At 35.2% G+C, this 19,540-nt stretch overlaps 1 protein-coding gene across 4 annotated transcripts in view; it reads left to right on the top strand.

Moving 5' to 3' along the window:
- Window positions 1-19,540, top strand: part of PALLD (palladin, cytoskeletal associated protein) — a 183,848-nt gene that overhangs the window by 103,650 nt on the left and 60,658 nt on the right. Inside the window, exon 1 of one of the 4 annotated variants that reach the window (XM_026678851.2) lies at window positions 11,700-11,893. The exons of the other annotated variants lie outside the window; for them this stretch is intronic. The gene's annotated coding sequence lies outside the window, so the exon portion shown is untranslated. Of the gene's footprint in view, window positions 1-11,699; window positions 11,894-19,540 lie in introns of those variants that run through there. 4 annotated transcript variants of the gene reach the window in all.

Below are 19,540 nucleotides of genomic sequence, written 5' to 3'. Positions count from 1 at the left end.
AGGATTAGACATGTTTGCCAACTTGAGTTAGTTATAAAGGTGGAATTTAAAAATAAGAAAAATAAACAAAAAGGAAGCAAAAGGCATGCAAAAGCATAACTGAAGCCGGTGCCTCTTCGGAATCAGGAAAGGGAGTTTCTTTTTGGCTTAGGGATGGATGGAAAAGGAGAGAGAGCAGAGTTCTTAGGCCCTCTGTGGGCTATGGGTCCTCTCTAGTTTTTCTCTAATTCAGAACTGAAGAAATACAAAGTCTAGTAAATAGTACCTAAAACATGGATGATTGTAGGGTTAACATAATTGTCTGGCTTTGCCATGAGAATGAATTGCTTGTAACTGGATTAGGTTGTTTGCACAACAAATTAGCCTCCTCACCACTAAATTAGGGGTGTTATGCAAACAAAACCTACCCTGTTTCTCCAACAATACGGCCTCCCCCAATAGGAAGTCCCAGCATGTTTTATAGGCATGAAATGAAATTAAGCCCCTCCCCCCCAAATTAAGGCCTATATTAAAACATGTGAAATGGTGGGAATGGTGGGGGCTTGCCATTAGGAAGTACTTTTGTTGCATACCCGGATATGGTGCTGCCTGCGTTGACCCCGATACGAAGTGCCCCACCAATGCCGAGGTCAACATCCAAGCCGTCGCTGCCCGCCCGCCTGAAGATGCAAGGGGGGAATTAAGTCACCCCGAAAAGATGGCCTAGCCATTTTTTCGGGGCTCAAAAAAAAAAAAAAGACCCGGCCTTATTATATGAGAAACATGGTATATATCAGGGAAAGTGTAATAGCAATATTGTTATTTGGGTAGTTCTATCATCAGCGAAGAACTAATCATTATTTTTCCCTTAAAAATGCTAATATAAATGAATTGATTTAAAGGAAAAACAGTTGACTTTATATAAGAGCAAAATAATTCTCCTTTTGTGACTTCTGAGAAGTCAATGGGGAAGCCAGATTCACTTAATAATCGTGTAATTAACTTAACAATTGCAGTGATTCACTTAACAACTGTGAGAAGAAAGGTCGTAAAATAGGATAAAATTCACTTAACAACTGTTTTGCTTAGCAACAGAAATTTTGGGCTCAATTGTGGTTGCAAGTCAGACTACCTATATACATGTTTTTTGCCTTACTGTATGTTTGTTTCCTGCAGCCTGTATATTGAATTGGTTATCAATTGTGCATATTGCACAAGTGGTTGAATTTCCTCCTCAGGAGATAAAAGTTTCACAGTATTCTTTAACTTCTTGCAACCTAATCTATGGTTATGTTCCTAAGCAAGGTGCAGTACCTCTAGGGGGATGGCTGGAATGGAGGATGAGCTGCTTCTGCTTTCAGTCATCCCCACTTAGCATCACAAATTCCATTTGGGACCTTCAATCCACCCCTTACTATATTGGATTAATAATGTATTGGCTGTCGGTGGAAATAGCTGGATAAAAAGGAAGGAAAAGAAAGCACACCATAGTACAAACATATCCAAATGAGAAATAAAAGTATTAACTATTTTGTCTATATTTCTAAAAAAAATAATAAAAAATGGATGGTCATAATATTTACTCACCAGGATTCCAAGAAAATGTCACGCTTCTGAACTCTATAGAATTATTTTTTTTATGAAGCTGAGACTCTCAAATTCTTTGAACTATGCCTTCCAAAATTGTTAGCCAGTATTTTGGAATAGTTGATGCAATATTACAGTGCTATTAATTCTAGACATAGATATGTGTTTATACTACTCTATGAAAAAAATGACTGTCTGACTGTCTTGAATTTTTACCTGTTTGTTCTCTTTACTAACTGCCTCTTCCAACAAACCACTCAGTAGATGTGTATCCAAAATGTAAGGAGAATGTGTCTTCTCCATTATGTACAAAATCTGGGGTCCTTTATGTACCAACTGGTGGAAGCGAAGAGATGGCAATATAATAGCTGAGGAGAGGTGAATTAGTAGGGATTAACAAGAATGCTGTGTTCATGCATTTTTAGCCTAGATGCCTATATGAGGGTCACTTCATCTTCTTATTCTGCCCTTTGTGTATTAAACATATGAAGAATGATTAAAGATAAAGCACAACTGAATGTCTACACCGTAATCAGTAAAATATAGCTCCCTTATTGCAGTCCTAATTTCTACCTGTTAAAGCAGGAGTGTCAGGTGAAGGGGAGAGTTGACTTCAACATGTAAAGAATTTTCAAGAGTTAAAACTTTATATGACCAGGGCTCAAGCTCCTCAATAAGCTCATTTGCATCGGTAATTTCTTGCCAACTGAATGAATTGATGTCAGAAATAGAATTGGAGAGGCTGTGTAGCCTCCATTTACTACATCTGTAAATCTTGATAACTGTCCTACCTCACTGAGATCTTTAGAGATTTCTTTCCAAAGAATGTGTGATGATATGTACACCTATGCCTTACAGCACACATATATACTTCCGCTCTCCATACAGGTAGATAGAAAATATTACTATACATTCAGCTTTCAGCTATTCTATAATGTAATAAGTACAATCAGCAATTGCATGATAAGCATTCACTTATAATGGTACTTAGGAATGGTTTATAGTTCCTTTGGCATGCTAAGCCATGAAAATAGAATGCATTATAACTTAACATATATGTAAATCAAACAACATATAAGAATAGAGGCATTAGCTATTTCCACAAGCGGCCTAGTCGTCATCTGTGACACATAGGAAGGTTTTTTGCCCAGCATTGTGATCATATCAACACATTAATTATTTAAAACCATGTGAGATGACCAGGTTTATGTTTAACTCAACCTCTTAAGCTTCTTTCTGTGTCTGCTTTTGCTCTATTCTGCAGTTAAGCATCTTCTGGTTGCTTTTTGCAAATATAAAATCTGACTATCCAAGATGAAAATACTGGGATTTTAGAGATGAGATTAGTATTAAAGCTCCATTCATCCTGGATGCCAAATGGCTCCGTATGTGCCCACAAGTATAGACAGAAAGAAGAAACTAGTTTCTCTGTCTTTTGTAACTCTAAGAAAGATGCCAGCAAGGCACATTTCAGGAATTATTTGCTCAGCAGTTGTCTAATCCTAAATTATTAGAATTAAATAATATGTCATACCAGCATCATCAGTACATTTCCCTGAAAAAAATGTAGAAAGATTATGAGATTTATATATTGCCAAGGCAAGTTGATAAATCATTAAAATACTTACTAGTGCCTGCTTTGGTGCTCGGGGGACGTGGGAGGTAGGTTTAACTATACACTAATTAAATTAAAATGTTAAATCCTCTCCCCCTGCTCCCCAATTCCCTGATCTCAGCCATTGGTATCAGTTCTGCAGTATATTGAACTGCACAAGAAAAAAACCTGAAGAATATTTGGGCACCTCTTGTTCTTTGAAAGTTGACGGCATTTTCAATATATTTTCTGGATAGTAAGCCTAAGAGAGTTCAGAATATTTATTTTGAGCAAATGTGCTAGAGATCATACCATAAACATGGGCACAGATATGGCTAAACTACAAAGAAATAAGGAAAACATGATCCCAAGTTAGTATGTGTTTAATCTCAGTTTCTTATAGAGATACCTATTGCCCTGGTTTCTCAGCAAAAAGACAGGAATGTATAAAATAGAAACGTGTGGTTTATGCTCATTTGAGATTTTGCAGCAGAGCGAACACTTTTCCAAACAACTGAAAAATCCCTTTTGCCCTGCTGATTTCCAAAAGGAAAGGTACTCCATAAATGGGCATAACCAGTGTGTGATTGGTTTGTAAGCTACAAAGGAGGCTGAGTCAGAGTGATCTGCTTGAAGCCAGACTGAAAGGGGGATGGGGATGGAAAGGCTGTGTGGAGGGAGAGAAAGCAAGCAGCTTCAACAGAATGTTTGAACAAGACAAAGAACAGCTCCAGCAACCAAATAAGGAAGTTGGAACACTGGTATTTCAAAGTACAGGCAACTTGAGAATTTGAGGGAAGCTCTGGGAGAGATAAATAAATGTATTGGAAAGAGCAGGAAATGTTTCTATTCTTATCCTTAATTAATAAACTCTGACAATCTTAAGAGGGCGTCACTTTTTAATCACATTAATTTAAAGATTTTGTATAAAACATCAACTGAGAATTTTTATTGAAGACTGATTGAATTGTGTTTCTCTTTAGATCTGCAGAATAATGGGCATTTACTTCTCTCAGTATAACTTACTTTCAAGTGTGAAGTGCTTGAAAAAGATGAATATTTTAAAAATCAGGAATTCCAACAATATTTTAAAAAAAATAATTTTCAGATATTTGTGTGTGTGTGAGAGAAAGCTGGGGGAGCAGTCCCATGGCTTTTGCTTGGTTTAATTGTCAGTGTAGACTAGGAGTGTCAAACTCAATTTCATTGAGGGCCACATCAGGGTTGTGTTTGACCTTAGGGGCCGGGGTAGATGTGTGGCCATAATGGTTGTGGCCACAGAGGGCATGGCCAGCTTGACATCACTTGTGTCAGGGGCACCTGTGCTGGCCAAGTGCTAAGGCAGGGCTTACCTCAGACCCTCCCCCTCTCTCATTATAACCTACCTTCCTTCCCTCCCTCCCTCCCTCTTCACTTTCCTTTCTTCTTCCTTCCCCTCTTTTCTTCTTTTTCCTTCCTTGCTCTCTTCCCATCTTTTTCTTTGTCCTTCCTCTTTCCCTTTCTCCTTTCCTGATGCTCAAATGCAAAAGGGGAAACATTTTTCCTTTTGTTTTGTTTTTAGTTTGTTTTGCTAGCCTCCCCCCAGGCTCCATTTTCGCTGGCATAGGCACTGCGGGCTGGTCCTTCTCTGTTTGCAGGGTGGCCCTATGGGCCAGATATAAGCATCCTTCAGGCCAGAACCCCGGGCCTTGAGTTTGACACCCCTGGTATAGCCTATTATGCTCTATACAGTAATGTTTTGGGGAAAGCTTTGAATTGTCCTGTAGATACTGTACCCATGAGATCTGCATTTAGAGTATATCAGAAGATGGAAATCATATATTGAATATGTTAGTACCCCGTGGAATTTGCTTGTTTATTTCTATATGAAGAAATAATTGGTGGTTTTTTTTATTTCTGAAAATACAAAAGGTGTCTGAATATAAGGTTTATCTCCTGTCTGGCAGAGAACAAAAATAGATGACTGCTTAATTTCTGTAGAGCTGAAAATTATTTTAGGTGGCATACTACTGAATTTAAAAAACTTTATCTTTAAGTTTGATATATTAAGCATATGTATTTCATTGCTGGGATATTAATATGTTCAAGGGAAATTATTTAAATGAATGTGCAAAAAGACTGGTTTAAGGGAAAATGTTTTCTTTTTTATATATAATATATTTTTATTAAATTTCTTTTGTTACATCGTAAAACATCATGGTATCAACAGCATTCTTGGCATCTATACAGGTTTTTAGTTTAAATATCATAATACATTATATTACATTTGTCTACTACTAAATAATAACTTTAACTATAATTACTATTCTTATACCTTTATATAATTTACAAAATTTTGTTTTACTTTCTTAAGGGTTGTTTCAATTAAAATTTTTGTCTCACTTCTTAGTTCTGTTTGTTAGCCATTTATACCAATTATTCCAAATTGAAAAGAATTCAGAGTCGTCTTTTTCTTTCAATTTCATCGTTAGCATATTCATCTCAGCACTTTCTGTTACTTTGTATATTATTAGTTCTTCATTAGGGGTATTTGGTGTTTTCCATACCTGCACAAAGGCTATTCTGGCGGCTGTTGTAATATGTAACAATAAGTATTTTACTTCTTTCGGTAATCTTTCTTTGATGATTCCCAAAAGAAAGGTTTCCGGTCTGAGCTCAATCTGATACCCAGTGATCTCTTGTAACCAATTTTTAATTTGAATCCAGTAAGTCCTGGCATCGGGGCATAACCACCACATGTGATAAAATGTACTATCAACTTTTTTACATTTCCAACATTTGGGAGTCATGTTGGGATAGATTTTTGCCAATCTCGTTGGAGCTAAATACCATCTATAAAACATTTTGTACATATTTTCTATGTATGCTGCAGATACTATTAACTTATAATTTATGTTCCATATTTTCTCATTAAGGGAAAATGTTTTCATGCCAGGGGGGGACCATGATGTTAGATCCCTACATATGGCTGAAATAATCATACACTTTTTCAAATTTATTTAATTCTTTTAACTTGATTATTTTTCTTTTCTTTACTTTTTGTCAGTTTCTTGGACAAGAGTCTATCAATTGTGTCTTATAATACACCCTGGGCACTGATTATATTAAACTATGAATAACACTAGCCTTTCTCAACTTGACGTCCTTCAGATCTGTGTGGGAGCAACACAAAGATTATACTAGCTTTCTACTTGCAGGATGGCTGATAGAAGAATTTCTACAAGCACTGAAAAAAATGTGCATGCCCTGTAGTAAGTTTTTTTTTAAATTATCACCAAACTGTTCTGGTCTTCTTTACTTCTTTTAGTGCAAATCAGAACAGTGAGATAAAGATATGCCATTAATTGTTAAAGTTCTGTTGGGATACTTCTGAATTAATTATGTATCTACCTATATAACTTAAACTTAAGTGAAGCCTAGCACTGATTATTTGAATCCTGTTTAAGTAATATATATTGTGTTTCCCTGAAAAATATGACCTACCCCAAAAACAAGCCCTAGCCTGATGTTCATGCCTGTGCCTAATATAAAACCTACCCCAAAAATAAGCTCTAGTTAAGCCCTACCCAATGTCTGGTTGTATGAGGTGGGATGAGATGCATGCATAAAAATCAAGCTAGGCAGAAGTGGGGGGGTGAAGCTGCCCCACACCATACCCTCTTGTCTTAGAACTGCCGCAGCCAGGTCTCCCACACCTCGATACCTGCCGTACTGCTGCCCGACTTCTTCTGCGGCTAGACACCATGTGGCACATCATGCCAGAGCTGCTGCTCGTCACAGGATGTCATGAGGCTCATCGTGCTGGTGCTGCCACTCACTGCAAGATGTCACATTGCTTGTTGTGCCAGTGCCACCGCTCACGGCAGGATGCTGCATAGAATGGTGCAATGCTCCACACAGCCTCCTGTTGTGAGTGGCGTCACTGGCACGACAAGCCACGTGGCATCTGGCTGATCATGGCATATGGCCACTTGCAGGGTCTGGCCACTTGTGGCCACACAAGAATTCAGGCAGTGGCGCAACAGGTGTTAAGATATCCCCCCAAAATAAGACCTGGTGCTTATTTTGGGGCCCAAAAGAAAACAAGACCGGATCTTATTTTCGGGGAAACATTGTCATTTCAATACTGCCTATTCTGAATGGAAGCAATTTAATTAGCATTTCCAGGCAAAGTAAATTGATTCAGACTGGCAGCCAGTTTGCTCCTGCAAAAATAAAATTAAAAAGCATTTGTGCAGAACCTCCTTTTAGCATTTTGACTGAATCAGTGTGGCTGCTCCTAAAGTGCTGCTTTGAATAGGTGCTTCAGTTAACAATTTGCTGAATTAAAGCATCCCTTTAAAGTTCAGCACAATTCTTGAAAATGTTCTCTTTCTGCAAAGAATCCAGAACATATAGTTCTGTACGATCCTGGCTCAGATATTTTAATAATAATTGCTTTCCTGTAGTTAATATGAATGAAGGAATAAAATACTTTTTCATAATGTAATGCTAGGAAATAATTCAGATATCATTCCTATGTTCTTATTTCCCCAAACAATAAGAGAACTATGAGAATAAAACTATGGGCATATAGAAAGCAATTCAGTTCAAGTTTTTGCTTCAATTTTTTTATGAAATTTTGAAGCTTGGCTCTAATGCAATGTTGTTCTAGTACCAGTAGTTTCAGGTCTCAAACCATGTATTTGATGTATGTCTGTAGGCAGGAAGTATAAGTAGTCCTCAAGTTATGATCATAATGGAACCTGTCCATCACATTTGTCACTTGTGACCAACCTGATTTTATGACTTTTTTTGTGGCTCGCTGTAGGCACGGTTTGGCCAAAAACCAGAAGCTAATGTTAATTTTCAGAAAACCTTATTAAATGCAGTCACATGACCCCAAAATGCTGCAAATGGCCATAAAATGCAGCCAGGTTGACAAATGCCACCAGTGCAGTCACATCATACAGTGGGGAGCATCAGAATATCAAATGTGTGTTGTAAGTAACCCCCAAAGAAGTTCATCATAATAGTTGCTAAGCTATCAGTTGCGGACTACCTTCATTGCTTGTTTACATTTTTATAAAGGAATTAGAAAATTAAATTGCTTTATTATTACATTAGATTTTTTTTATCCCAGCTTTATTATTTTATAAGTAGCTCAACTGATGAACATACATAATACTCCCTCCTCCTATTTGCCCTACACAAACAACCCTGTGAGGTAAGTTAAGCTGAAAGAAAGCAAGTCTAGAACTCAGTCTCCTGATTTGTCAGCCAGCATTTACACCGCTACATCAAACTGGCTCTCCTTAAGTCAAGTTGTGAAACTTTAATTGGCTTAAGTGTTCACTAGGCTTTATGTGGCAGGTCTGAAGACATGTAGAAGTAAAAATTTATGTTTTTTGGTCTTGAGTATTGTTGGCTATGTCACTTTTATTACATGGCTGCTAGGTATGTACATTATGATGAAATGTTTATGTTTCAGTGAGTTGTTCAAACTTAGGTAATTTTATTATTTCACACCATGGTAATATAAACCATGAATTAATATGTGTGAGCATAGCTTGTGTGAAATATCAATTGTGTAGTTATTATATGCTCTTCATCAAATGATGCCATAAGGTTATGACATATAATATGTGCTATGATCACTAGAATATAGCTTATAAGGCTTTTGCAGAATATGGACTCACCCCGTTTCTATCAATTTTTGGAAATTAAGTTGTGCAAGTTAATTATGGTTTGGCTACAAGTATTGCTACAGTATTTCCTGCAGTCTGGAGATGATTTTGTTCTTCTCTGAAAAGCTCTTAAAAGCCGCTAGAATTTAGAAGGCAGTTTATATTGAGTAAAGTTATTGCCTTATTTCACCATTTTCAGTATTCACTGACAGCAGCAATCTTTCCCAGATTTAAGAAAATTGTTGAATGAAAAGCATGTGCTCTACCACTGGCCTACATCCCTTTTGCAACTGCAATACTCTGAAAAATACAGTTGTGTTTCCTTTATATTGGAAGTATATTGAAAGTTGCAGGTTTTATGCATATTTAAAATTGTATTTTATTAAAATTATCACTTCTTTTGACTTGCATAGGTTAACAGTGATCTGTGTCTTATCTTTATTTATTTATTATTCAAAAACACAGATTCACAAAGAAAGATTCACAAAGTAGCTCCAAAGGCCCTGGCATCCAATCAATCAGAATAGAGATTGGGGGTCTTCTAGTCCAACCCACTGCACAAGCGGGAGATCCTATACCATTTCAGACAAGTGGCTGTCCAGTCTCTTCTTAAAGATCTCTAGTGAAGCATACACAATTCCTGAAAGCAAATTGTTCCACTGATTAATTGTTCTCATTGTTAGAAAGTTTCTCCTTAATTCCAGGTTGTTTCTCTCCTTGTTTATTTTCCATCCATTGTTTCTTCTCTGGTGCTTTCAAAAATAAGTTGACACCCTCTTCTTTGTGGCAGCCCATCAAACTCTGGAATCCATCTACAGCATTTAAGGAAACTACATTTTGTTACTGTCTCTAAACTATAGGGTGTTGTTCCTCTCCTCAAGCATTTGCAATGCTTTGAATTCCATATTTATGAAGAATTTGAACTGTTTCATTTGTATCATTATGAATTAATCATGAAGAAGTGGGTTGTAAATGACATTATATATATTTTAATCTAATTTAAGTGGTTAGAATACAGATAGGTTAGAATAAAGATAGAATTATGACTATAGAATTCAGTGACCATTGAAAATTAAGATGGTGAATGAAGGAAACTTATGACCAGTCATGCAAATTCCAACCATTGTAGCGTCCCCCAATCACAGAAATTTGACCTGAGTGCTTGGTGCCCAGATCCCAATTACAACATCACATTGAGCCACAATCACATGATGATTATTTTCAACATTCCATGGCAGCTTCCTACAATCGAAGTCAATGGGGAAGCCAGCAGGAAGTTGGAAGTCTTCTAGTTCAGGATTGGAAATACTACAAAGAAACAATCAGGTCAGGGATATAGAGTAAGTTAGGCTCAAAATTACAAAACAGGCCATGTAGCATCAGCCCTTCCTAGCCACCCAGGTAGACTCTAGGTTGTACTTGAGAATACTTTATATAGTACATAAAATATGAAGCCAACAATTAGAGTCACCACATTCTTCTTATCCTTTTTCACCACTGGGACTGAATAGCACTTGTAGTTCAGACTGATTGAAGTGAACATTAGGGAGGATGGTAGGTACAGTAATATCCAGATTTATCCATTTTTATGGGTTTAATCTGACCTGTCTAGCTCATTTTACAAAATCTCTATAATGCTTAGGAATATTCATTCATACTTCTTAGCTACAATTAACAAATTAGGTTAAGTGATTCTAGTATTGTCATTTGGAAGTTTTAAAAGATACTCCTTTTTATAAGGAATACCCCCAGATTATATCTGAAAGAAGACATCAACCCTAGATATCTGAAATCTCAATTCATTCATTTCAATCCTGTATATCATTTTTTTTCTGTATTGTTTCACGCTAAGTCAGAGAGTGTTTGAAAAATTATAGGAATTGAAATTCAGCATATTTTATGAATAAAAAGTCTGTTTTAAACTTTTATGATTTATACCAGGGAAAATGATGTAACAACAACACTAGAAAGTTTTTGGACGCTTAAAGTTGTTGTCACGCTGGAAATAGAGTCAGATTTTATATTTTTAAAATTTGGATCAGTTACTAGTCTATTCCAGGGGAATTTAAAATGAATATCTATGTCATCTATCGCATTTTGTTTAAATTCTACTCATAAATATTTTGACTTCAATATTGGTAGTCTTCCCCTAATAAACTAATTTTTGTTTGATGAAGTAATATGGTTTTTATATTTAATAACTTTCTGACTTGGCCTCATAAAGTAATTCTACTGACATTGATTTTGAATTATTTTGTATTCTGCTCTAGTTTACTTTGCTTTTCCTAAGACTATACTCAATAGAATTTAATGAGACTTCTGAGTTAATTTAGGTAAGTTGCATTTTGTTTTTTAACTATAGCACATTTTTTTAATCTCTTTATAATAGAGTGCAATATCTTTCTGAAATTTTTGTCCCTCAGGAAAGTAAATTCACAAATGGATCATATTATATCTTGATCTCTTAATTATTTATGCTACGTGCTGTGAAGATATCCAAGGCATTCTGGCAAATCCTTAAATCTGTTGCCATTTTAAAACAAACACTAAATCTAGAGTTTAAATTAATTTTTCAAGGTTCATTTATTAGAGATCCCTCCATAATAACTTACTAAAATGAAAAATGTTACAGAAAAGAATACTCTGAAACAAGCTGCTAATGTAGACTCTTGAACACCTCGTGAAAATATATACACATTTAAATATATCGGAAGACAGTGAATAAAATAGGGTGTACTTTTTTAAGAAAAGAAGAACAGAAGAAATAAAACAACACAGCATATGCTTCCATCCCCACTTCAAATAGTTTGCTTTTAGCAACTGACTGCTTGAATTCCCAGGAACTTTTCAGGGACTTTTATTGTGAAATCATTAGAGCTAGAAAGCTTTAGTGGAGAACCACTGAGTCATGAAGTAGAGCTCGCTCTCTGAGCTATCTGTATATATTATTCAGTACCTGCACAGCTCCGCTTCAGTTCCCAAAGTGCTGGTTTTACAGCTGCAGCTATTCTGCTTACTTCTGCATGTAGAAAAGTTGTTAATCGGTGTGAACGAGATACAAAAAACGGTAAGGACAGGGTTATGGGCCTTATTTTCTATGTTCAAAGTATGCTTTTTGTATATATTAAGTAAATAAGCCTAAATGTGCGTGGAGGGTGGCAGATGAAATCAATTATATACTCAAGGAAGCAGAAATTGTGTGATGTGGTCACACATGTAGCTAGTAACATGGTGCTTGTTACAGATTCTTAATATTTCAGTAATTGGAGCTAGGCTTTCCAACTCATGTTATTCGCACTCTCGCCTCTTATTTTCTTTTAAGTTCACTCAGGATGCCAGCGTGACAATAGCTGTTTTGGTCTGAGGTACATGTGTGATTTTTTTTTTCCACATAAAATCTAGGATTTGGCAATTTAAAAAGAACTGTTCATTGTATTGTACTTAGAAGAAATAGCACGCGGGCTATTTTTCCTGTGTCGGAATACAAATACTGTGAGGTTGGGGAAGAAGATGTTTAGGGGAAATATATCTAGGTTTTTCTGAGACGGAAAGAGAAAGAAAGACTTCCAAACAATTAGATATCTAACATTTTTCTGCATTATTAGTTAACTATTTCATCAGGGTTATTTCTTAAGATGCCAGGGCTCATTAACCAGGACATGAGAACTGTGAAATTCAGTTTGCAGAATGTTTTGGTGAAAATATTGTTTGTATACTCTTATATTATTGGTTTATTTTTGTCCAGCTCGGTGTTGGGAGAAATTTAGTGGTCTTCCTGTAAGTTTTGTGAATTACAGAGTATTTATGCTCAGTTTTTCTGTCTGCCCATCTCACTAGCTGTAGCAGACAATTTTTAAAAAAATGCTAGAACTGGATACAAAGTATGAGAACATTTTCTCACAGCTAACACAGTTCATTAGAAAGAATGCTGGGAAAAGTAGTGCTCATCTTTCGCCTCATTGTCTTTCTTTTTTCCTCCCACTTTTTCTTTTAAAGATGATGCATATACAAAGTTTACAAAAAAATGCATGGGCTTTCACAGATATACGAATGTTTTTGAAGCATTTAAATACACATTAAATGAAGAAACACAAAAAGCCTTAGTCTAAAAATAGGAATGGGCGGGTTTTGTATTTTGGAAGGCATCTGGATGAAGAAAGAAACCACTTTCCTGAATACTTCATGCTTTGTGTTACAAAGAAATTGCAGACTTAAAACACTTAAAAAACAACAGTGGGTTTTTTTCTCCACTACAAATATTAGAGGAGTGAATCAGAACTCGGAGTGCATTTATCTATACATGGCTGCATGTTTTATGGATGTGGAGAGCGATTATGGTGCATGTCTCACTTGTGTTTGGTCTTTTCTGATGGTCTCTGAGAAGATGAAAGCAGCCTGTGAGTAACTATACAGATGCTAAGCGTGAGATAGCTGGGATGAGTAAGTGATAATGTCTGTAATGGGCAATTCATGAGGAAATGTTTATCTTTTGGCAGATCTATTGACCTCAAGAATCTGACTAAAAGATTGGGCCTAAGATATTGTGTGAGTCATAGGCTTTTGCTTCAGAGCAACAAATGGCAAAAAATATGAACTAAAAAAAAGGCTTAAATGAAATATATTTTCATACCCCAGATTTTTCTCACAAGGATTGAATTAAGGTGAAAGATATAGCAGGTTTACATTGTCCATTGACAGTGATTTTACTGTGGGGAAGTTTGTTAGATAAAGATATAAACAATTATATCTAAAGTAAGTTGTGCAAGATTTGGATTCATTGGAGTTGGTACTACTTAGCCATGATTCATTTACTTTTAGCAGATCTAAAACACAGCTGTCTCTATGATAGATAGTTATTCAGAAGTATAGGAGATATTAGTGACCAGTACTCATATAGTAGCCATTATCAGATGTGTTAGGAATAATAAAAATGCATCTGTTGTATGCTGTAAAACCATGGTAAAAAAAATGACCAGTCCTTGCCATTATGATGTTCACAAGGTCTCGCTGCTCTAACCCCAGATCAAGATATCCACAAAGAGAGAAAGAACCTCAGTTCAGCTAAAAAGTATCAAGAAGCAAACTGAGATAGAACTGTAAGCATAGTTGTGGTCTTATTTATTTTTCAAATAAATTATATAGCCCCACCCATCTAACAAAACAAGTGATGCTGGGTAGCAAACAACAGAGTTAAAATATAGCTCATAAATAACAATTATAATAATTTAAAACATTAAAAACTATAAAATGCAAGGAAAAAATGGGCAAAGGGATGTTAATACTGGAAATTTATTAATTTATTTTGCCAATCCCCAGGGTCTCTAGACCTGATGGCATAACCACCAGGTCTTGAGAGATCTTCAGACAGTCAATATTTTCACTTAGTGATTGCTTTATTTAACAACCAACTTGCTGGTCCAAGTTGCAGTTGCTAAACAAGAACTACTTGTATGCTTTTTCTGTTGGAGTTTTAATTGTTGGGTGGTGATCTGACATTTTTATTACATTGTATACTGCCATAGGCTTCTCTGGAGAGAAGAGTAATATGTAGATAGTGGTCTATATGCACTAACTTAAAATGTTTAGTAAATGCATTACTCTGTTGAATATATACATTATGAGTTGAATATAATGAATAGTTGCTGCACTATATTAGTAGAAAATATGAATATGAATGTAGTATCATGAAATTGAATAAGATGTCTGAATTATGGAACGTAACCACATAGATAATTTTTAAAAAAACATTTGTTACATAGTGGAATATGTATTATTAAACACCAATCACAAATTATGGGGGTATAAATGAAGACTTAATAAAAATATAAATCAAATTTGGGGCAAAATTATTAAGAAAAATGGAAATATAAATTCATTCTGGCCCAGATGTCCCTAGCTGCTCTAGACCTCTCCTCCTCATTTGACCACCTAACTCCTGCTGTGATACATGGGACAGTCAGGAAACAAGAAACAGCTATTTACCAGAAGGTGAACTAAGTTGAGATGTGAGTGGGACCAAATAGCATATTGCCATGATATGCTATGATACTAAAGGTGTGGATACTATGTGCCAAATTAATTTTTTCTTTAAAAAAAATATTTTTAAAAGATCAAACATGTTAGTGAGCCTGATCATCAACCTGAGATAAGATAAATGTAAGTTTTTAAATATTGGTATAGTCCTGGTAAATTCCCTAAGATTTGTCAACAAGTCAACATTCACAGGATTGGACCATATATACTTATGTGATCTATCCAGAAGGGGGTATTCAGCAGGTTCTGACCAGTTCTGGAGAACTGGTAGCAGAAATTTTGAGTAGTTCGGAGAAGTGGCAAATACCATCTCTGACTGGAGCTTTTACAGTATCCTTCCCTTGCCACGCCCACCAAGCCACACCTACAGAACTGGTAGTAGAAAAATTTGAATCCCACCACTGGATCTATCTACCTATCATCACGTGAAGTTGCTTTCACAAATACTGAAATCTGAAATCTATCCTCATTTTATCACATGACATAAAGAACCATCACTATTTATAAATAGAATTTTGCTATTTGTTGTATTATATATTTTGTTAGAAGTGCTGGCATTTCCCCAAATAGGACAAATTACCGTAGATATGTATAATCTTAAAACTGTAACTAATAGGAAGGATTTTGCACAGGTCAGGTGGAAGATGAGAGGGGCTATCCATCCAGGACAGTCACAGTTTTTCGGAGATAGTGATCAATTACAAGGTTGATCAGGCAAAGCAACTGAATAAAGTTCAAAGGAGTTGTCTTAGGAACTATTAGGAATGGGTTAAAAAATAAACTTGCCAATATCATATTGCAATTATAAGCAACAGTGTACCAACTCTTCTATTAAGAAAATACTGTATTTTGAGATTTCCTAGTTAACAAAAAATGTCTAGATACATAAATTATACAAGCTATAACAAATTCTTTTCTCAGTCATAACACTTGAATCAAGGATCATTTAATTTAATGTTTCTCAAACTTGGCAACTTTTAAGATGTGTGACTTCAACTCCTACACGTGTTGAAATTGCTAGATCTGAGAAACATCGATTTAATTAAAGCCTCATAGTGGCAGGTTCAGAACTGTCAAAAAGCGTTTTATGATACAATTAACCAATTACATTTATTACAACAAGATACTTTCATTTGTAGGTGTGCAGCCATATATGTGGCTGAAAGAATAGCAGATGATGCTTGTAGTGGCAAGATGATACAAGAGTGTCTCAGCCTCTCAAATGCATGTCTCTAAGTCTCATTACCAAAGAATAAGGTTTTTATCTTTGTATACTAAATAATATTGCATAAAATGAAGCTAAATGTTTACAAAAAATAATTAAAGCAGGATATATAATCCTTATCCAAAGAGTATGATTTCTTCTCCATGAAATTTTATAGGTCTGTTGGGAATGGGATGCATTAAAGACTGCTAACAATTTCAGAAAGTTCTACAACATTCTCAGGATTCATTGTGGCAAATAAGTTAAACAGATACAATTTTTGTATCTGCTGAGGATAGATACATTTTAAGACTTCTGCTTTTCTGCTGTTGTATGTTTTAAAGAAAGCTATCTGAGTGCATGCACTCTGTGTATGTGTATCCTTTGTTCAGTCATACACTAAACGGAGCTTACTGTGAAGCCATCAAATTCTTGGAATACTATTTACTAGGCTGAGTAGCAACAGTTCCAAACTACAGGTTATTGCTTTGGAGTTCCTCTATTTAATGTTGGCTTTAAAATTGATTGTTAAATAATTGTTTAAATGTACTTTGTATTAAGTTTATTATGTTTATTTTTATAAAAATAAAATAACATTGAAAATATTAAAATATTTTAATATTAAATTGTTTTTAATATTAAAAACAGTAAACTTATCCACTGAGGATGATCTTCTTTAGTGGCTTCATTGCTTATCAGTCAGGAAAATCTTTTGAAAGTAATATAGTATGTGCAGAAAAGCTACTCAGCCATGCTACAAAACTTGAGAAATGAGGATGCACGTTTGTGTGTGTGTGTGTGTGTTTGTATATGTAACATACACTCTGTCCTGCATGCCAGAAAGCAGCAATATGTATTTGTTTTATATAGATCTGTGCCCCCTTTTTTAGGGTGTGTTGAAAATCTTGTAGCCTGACAGGCTATTAAGGAAACATCTGATCAGAGAATGAGCCTGACATGGCTTCCAAATAGGAAATACAAACCATTTATTGAGGAAACCAATTAATTATAGGAAATAACTCTAGTGTAAGTATTTTCCCTTCTTTTCAGAAGTATATGAAAAGATTTGTTCCAGGAAGTCTCACCAACTTGGAAAACTTTCAAGATTATTGTTTGGGTTATTGGCATTTCAGTCTTTAAATGCATTTTCTTGGAAATAAATTAGGTTCATGCGATTTTAATTTAAGGTTTGATACAATGCTGAATTGTAAGGCCCTCTCAAAGTCACTTATATAATTCATCAGTATTCCAGTCTTAAAGATTATTTATCTAGGCTTTACCCAATACTGAGCATATTTATTTAAAAGTAAACTATTAATATTTAATTATGCATAGTATTTAATCTCTGTTTGTTAAAGAAGTTCAAGCTTCAGTTTTTCTTTAAAAAATGTTGCATATTCTTATACAATGAGCCAATACCTTTTTGACTCAGGGAGTTGTATATGTGTTTAAATATTATTGCTATGCTGTGAGTTATCAAAATAAGTTCTCATATGGCCCATCAATTTTAATGATAGGGCAACATTGATGTGATCTGAATATAACTTTGAATGGATTATGTTTTATTTGCTTTCTAAAAACCATTTTTGTTTTAAAATAAAAATTTGAAAATTTGAAAAAGGACCAAAAATCCCTGATCTCATCAACAACGAACAATACCAATTCAGTTGGGTTAGAACAAAAATAATTGGCCATGCCAACACTCACTACATATGAATTTATTGAACCTGGTATTCTACAAAAGGATCAATTAACAAGCATATTGATTTAGATCCAGCATATGAACACATAAGAAACTGGATGATTAGAAACTAATCAACAATGGAACCAACCAGCTCCTCAGCAGTTAATTATAACACAAAACAAATGGCCCCAAAAGCTAACTGAAAAACTGAAGAAACTTCTTGGATGACAAGCAAAATGTTTTCAAAGAAAGCACCAAGAAAGTCCAGTTGCTTTTGGGAAAAAGCACTTTTGGATCAACCATGACTTGGATGATTGAGAATCTCTATAGACACTCATTACCTTTTATCTCCAAGTTTTTCTAATTTCAGACTTGAGTTATGTGTTTTAAATATGGCTTTATTATGATTTGTAGTTGTTCTGAAAGTAATCCTGAATTTTCGCATGCTTGGCTGTTTCTGGAAAGGAGACCTTTAGAGGCATGCAAACAAATTCTTTTGAAACTAAAGGGTGACTGATGTTTGAAATTTCTTGAATATTTTTGAAAGGCAAAAAATGATTAATTATTCTATTGCTATGACATAATACCAAAGATAAAATTGAGTTATGTGCATATAGACATTTTATATTTAAAGCTCATACATTTAAAATAAAATTGCCAAATAACTATAGCACCAAGACCTTCATATATAAATGCATATAGCAACAATAAATATAATCTTTAAATAAAATCATCTTACATTACTTCATTCCTTAACTATTGTAGTTTTGGCATTGGAGATAAAAACTTGGAGATAAAAAGTTGACATTTGCTGGATTATTTTATAATCTAAACCTGAAACAAACAGCAGATTATTTTACTACAGGAATCCAAGAAGCTCAGTCATCAACAGATAAAAGGATTTAGTCTTCAATCTGAGACTCGCCACAGAGATCTATGAGATTTAGCATCCATCAGTGCCTTCTATCCAAATATATGGAAAGCTTTGATTGAAAGCAGATCTTAATAAAAGATTCAGGGATGGATCTGTCAGAACCTTTAAATATGTTCATATTTTTATACAATTTAACCAGGGGTGCAATTCAGCTGGTATAACAACCGGTTCGGTGAGCACGCAGAGCGTTTGCTACTGACTTTTTCCAGCAATCCCTGTGTTAAATACTTGATGCGCAGCAATCCGCTGTGCCGCATGAATCAGCTGAATTTGAAAAACAGGATATATAAAGCACAGCCTATAGCCCAGGTGGGCCCAATAGATGATCGTTGGAGCAAACCCAACCAGTTCGCTTCCAGTTGATCTTCAGAGCTAACGGTTCACCCGAATCAGGCTAAACCGGCAGAATTCCATCGCTAAACTTAACCATGTTGAAAATTATATCCCAATCTTGAAAGAAATCACAAATAAACAGCCCTTTGAATTAATTTTGCAGCTTGGAATGTACACTTGCTCCAATGAAAGGGAATGTTGTTCAGAACATTATAAGCAATCCCAGACCTAGCCATCATCTTTAAGTTCTTTTAAGCATTGTTTAGCTAAGCACAAACAAGGTATTCATATTTGAAAGAAACAAATTGCCTTGAAAGGAGAGACGATCCAATTTCATTCTCAGCAAAGCAGTGAGAATACATGATGGAAGAGTGAAGAGATTTATTCAGAATCTTTTCCAATTTATCACTCTTCACTTTTCTACACAACAAAGACATTTTAAAAAGCTTACAGTAAGGTGAAGAGAACAGGAGCCTTGGGTGATTTGTTTCCGATTTGTTATAATTATTTTGATGGTACTTACCTG

Source organism: Notechis scutatus, chromosome 4 (assembly GCF_049901735.1).
Source record: "Notechis scutatus isolate UNSWTSFEM ecotype Mainland chromosome 4, rNotScu1.2, whole genome shotgun sequence".
Taxonomy (NCBI): Eukaryota; Metazoa; Chordata; class Lepidosauria; order Squamata; family Elapidae; genus Notechis; species Notechis scutatus.
Note: the sequence above shows the minus strand (reverse complement) of the source record. Positions and strands in the feature narration are given on the sequence as shown.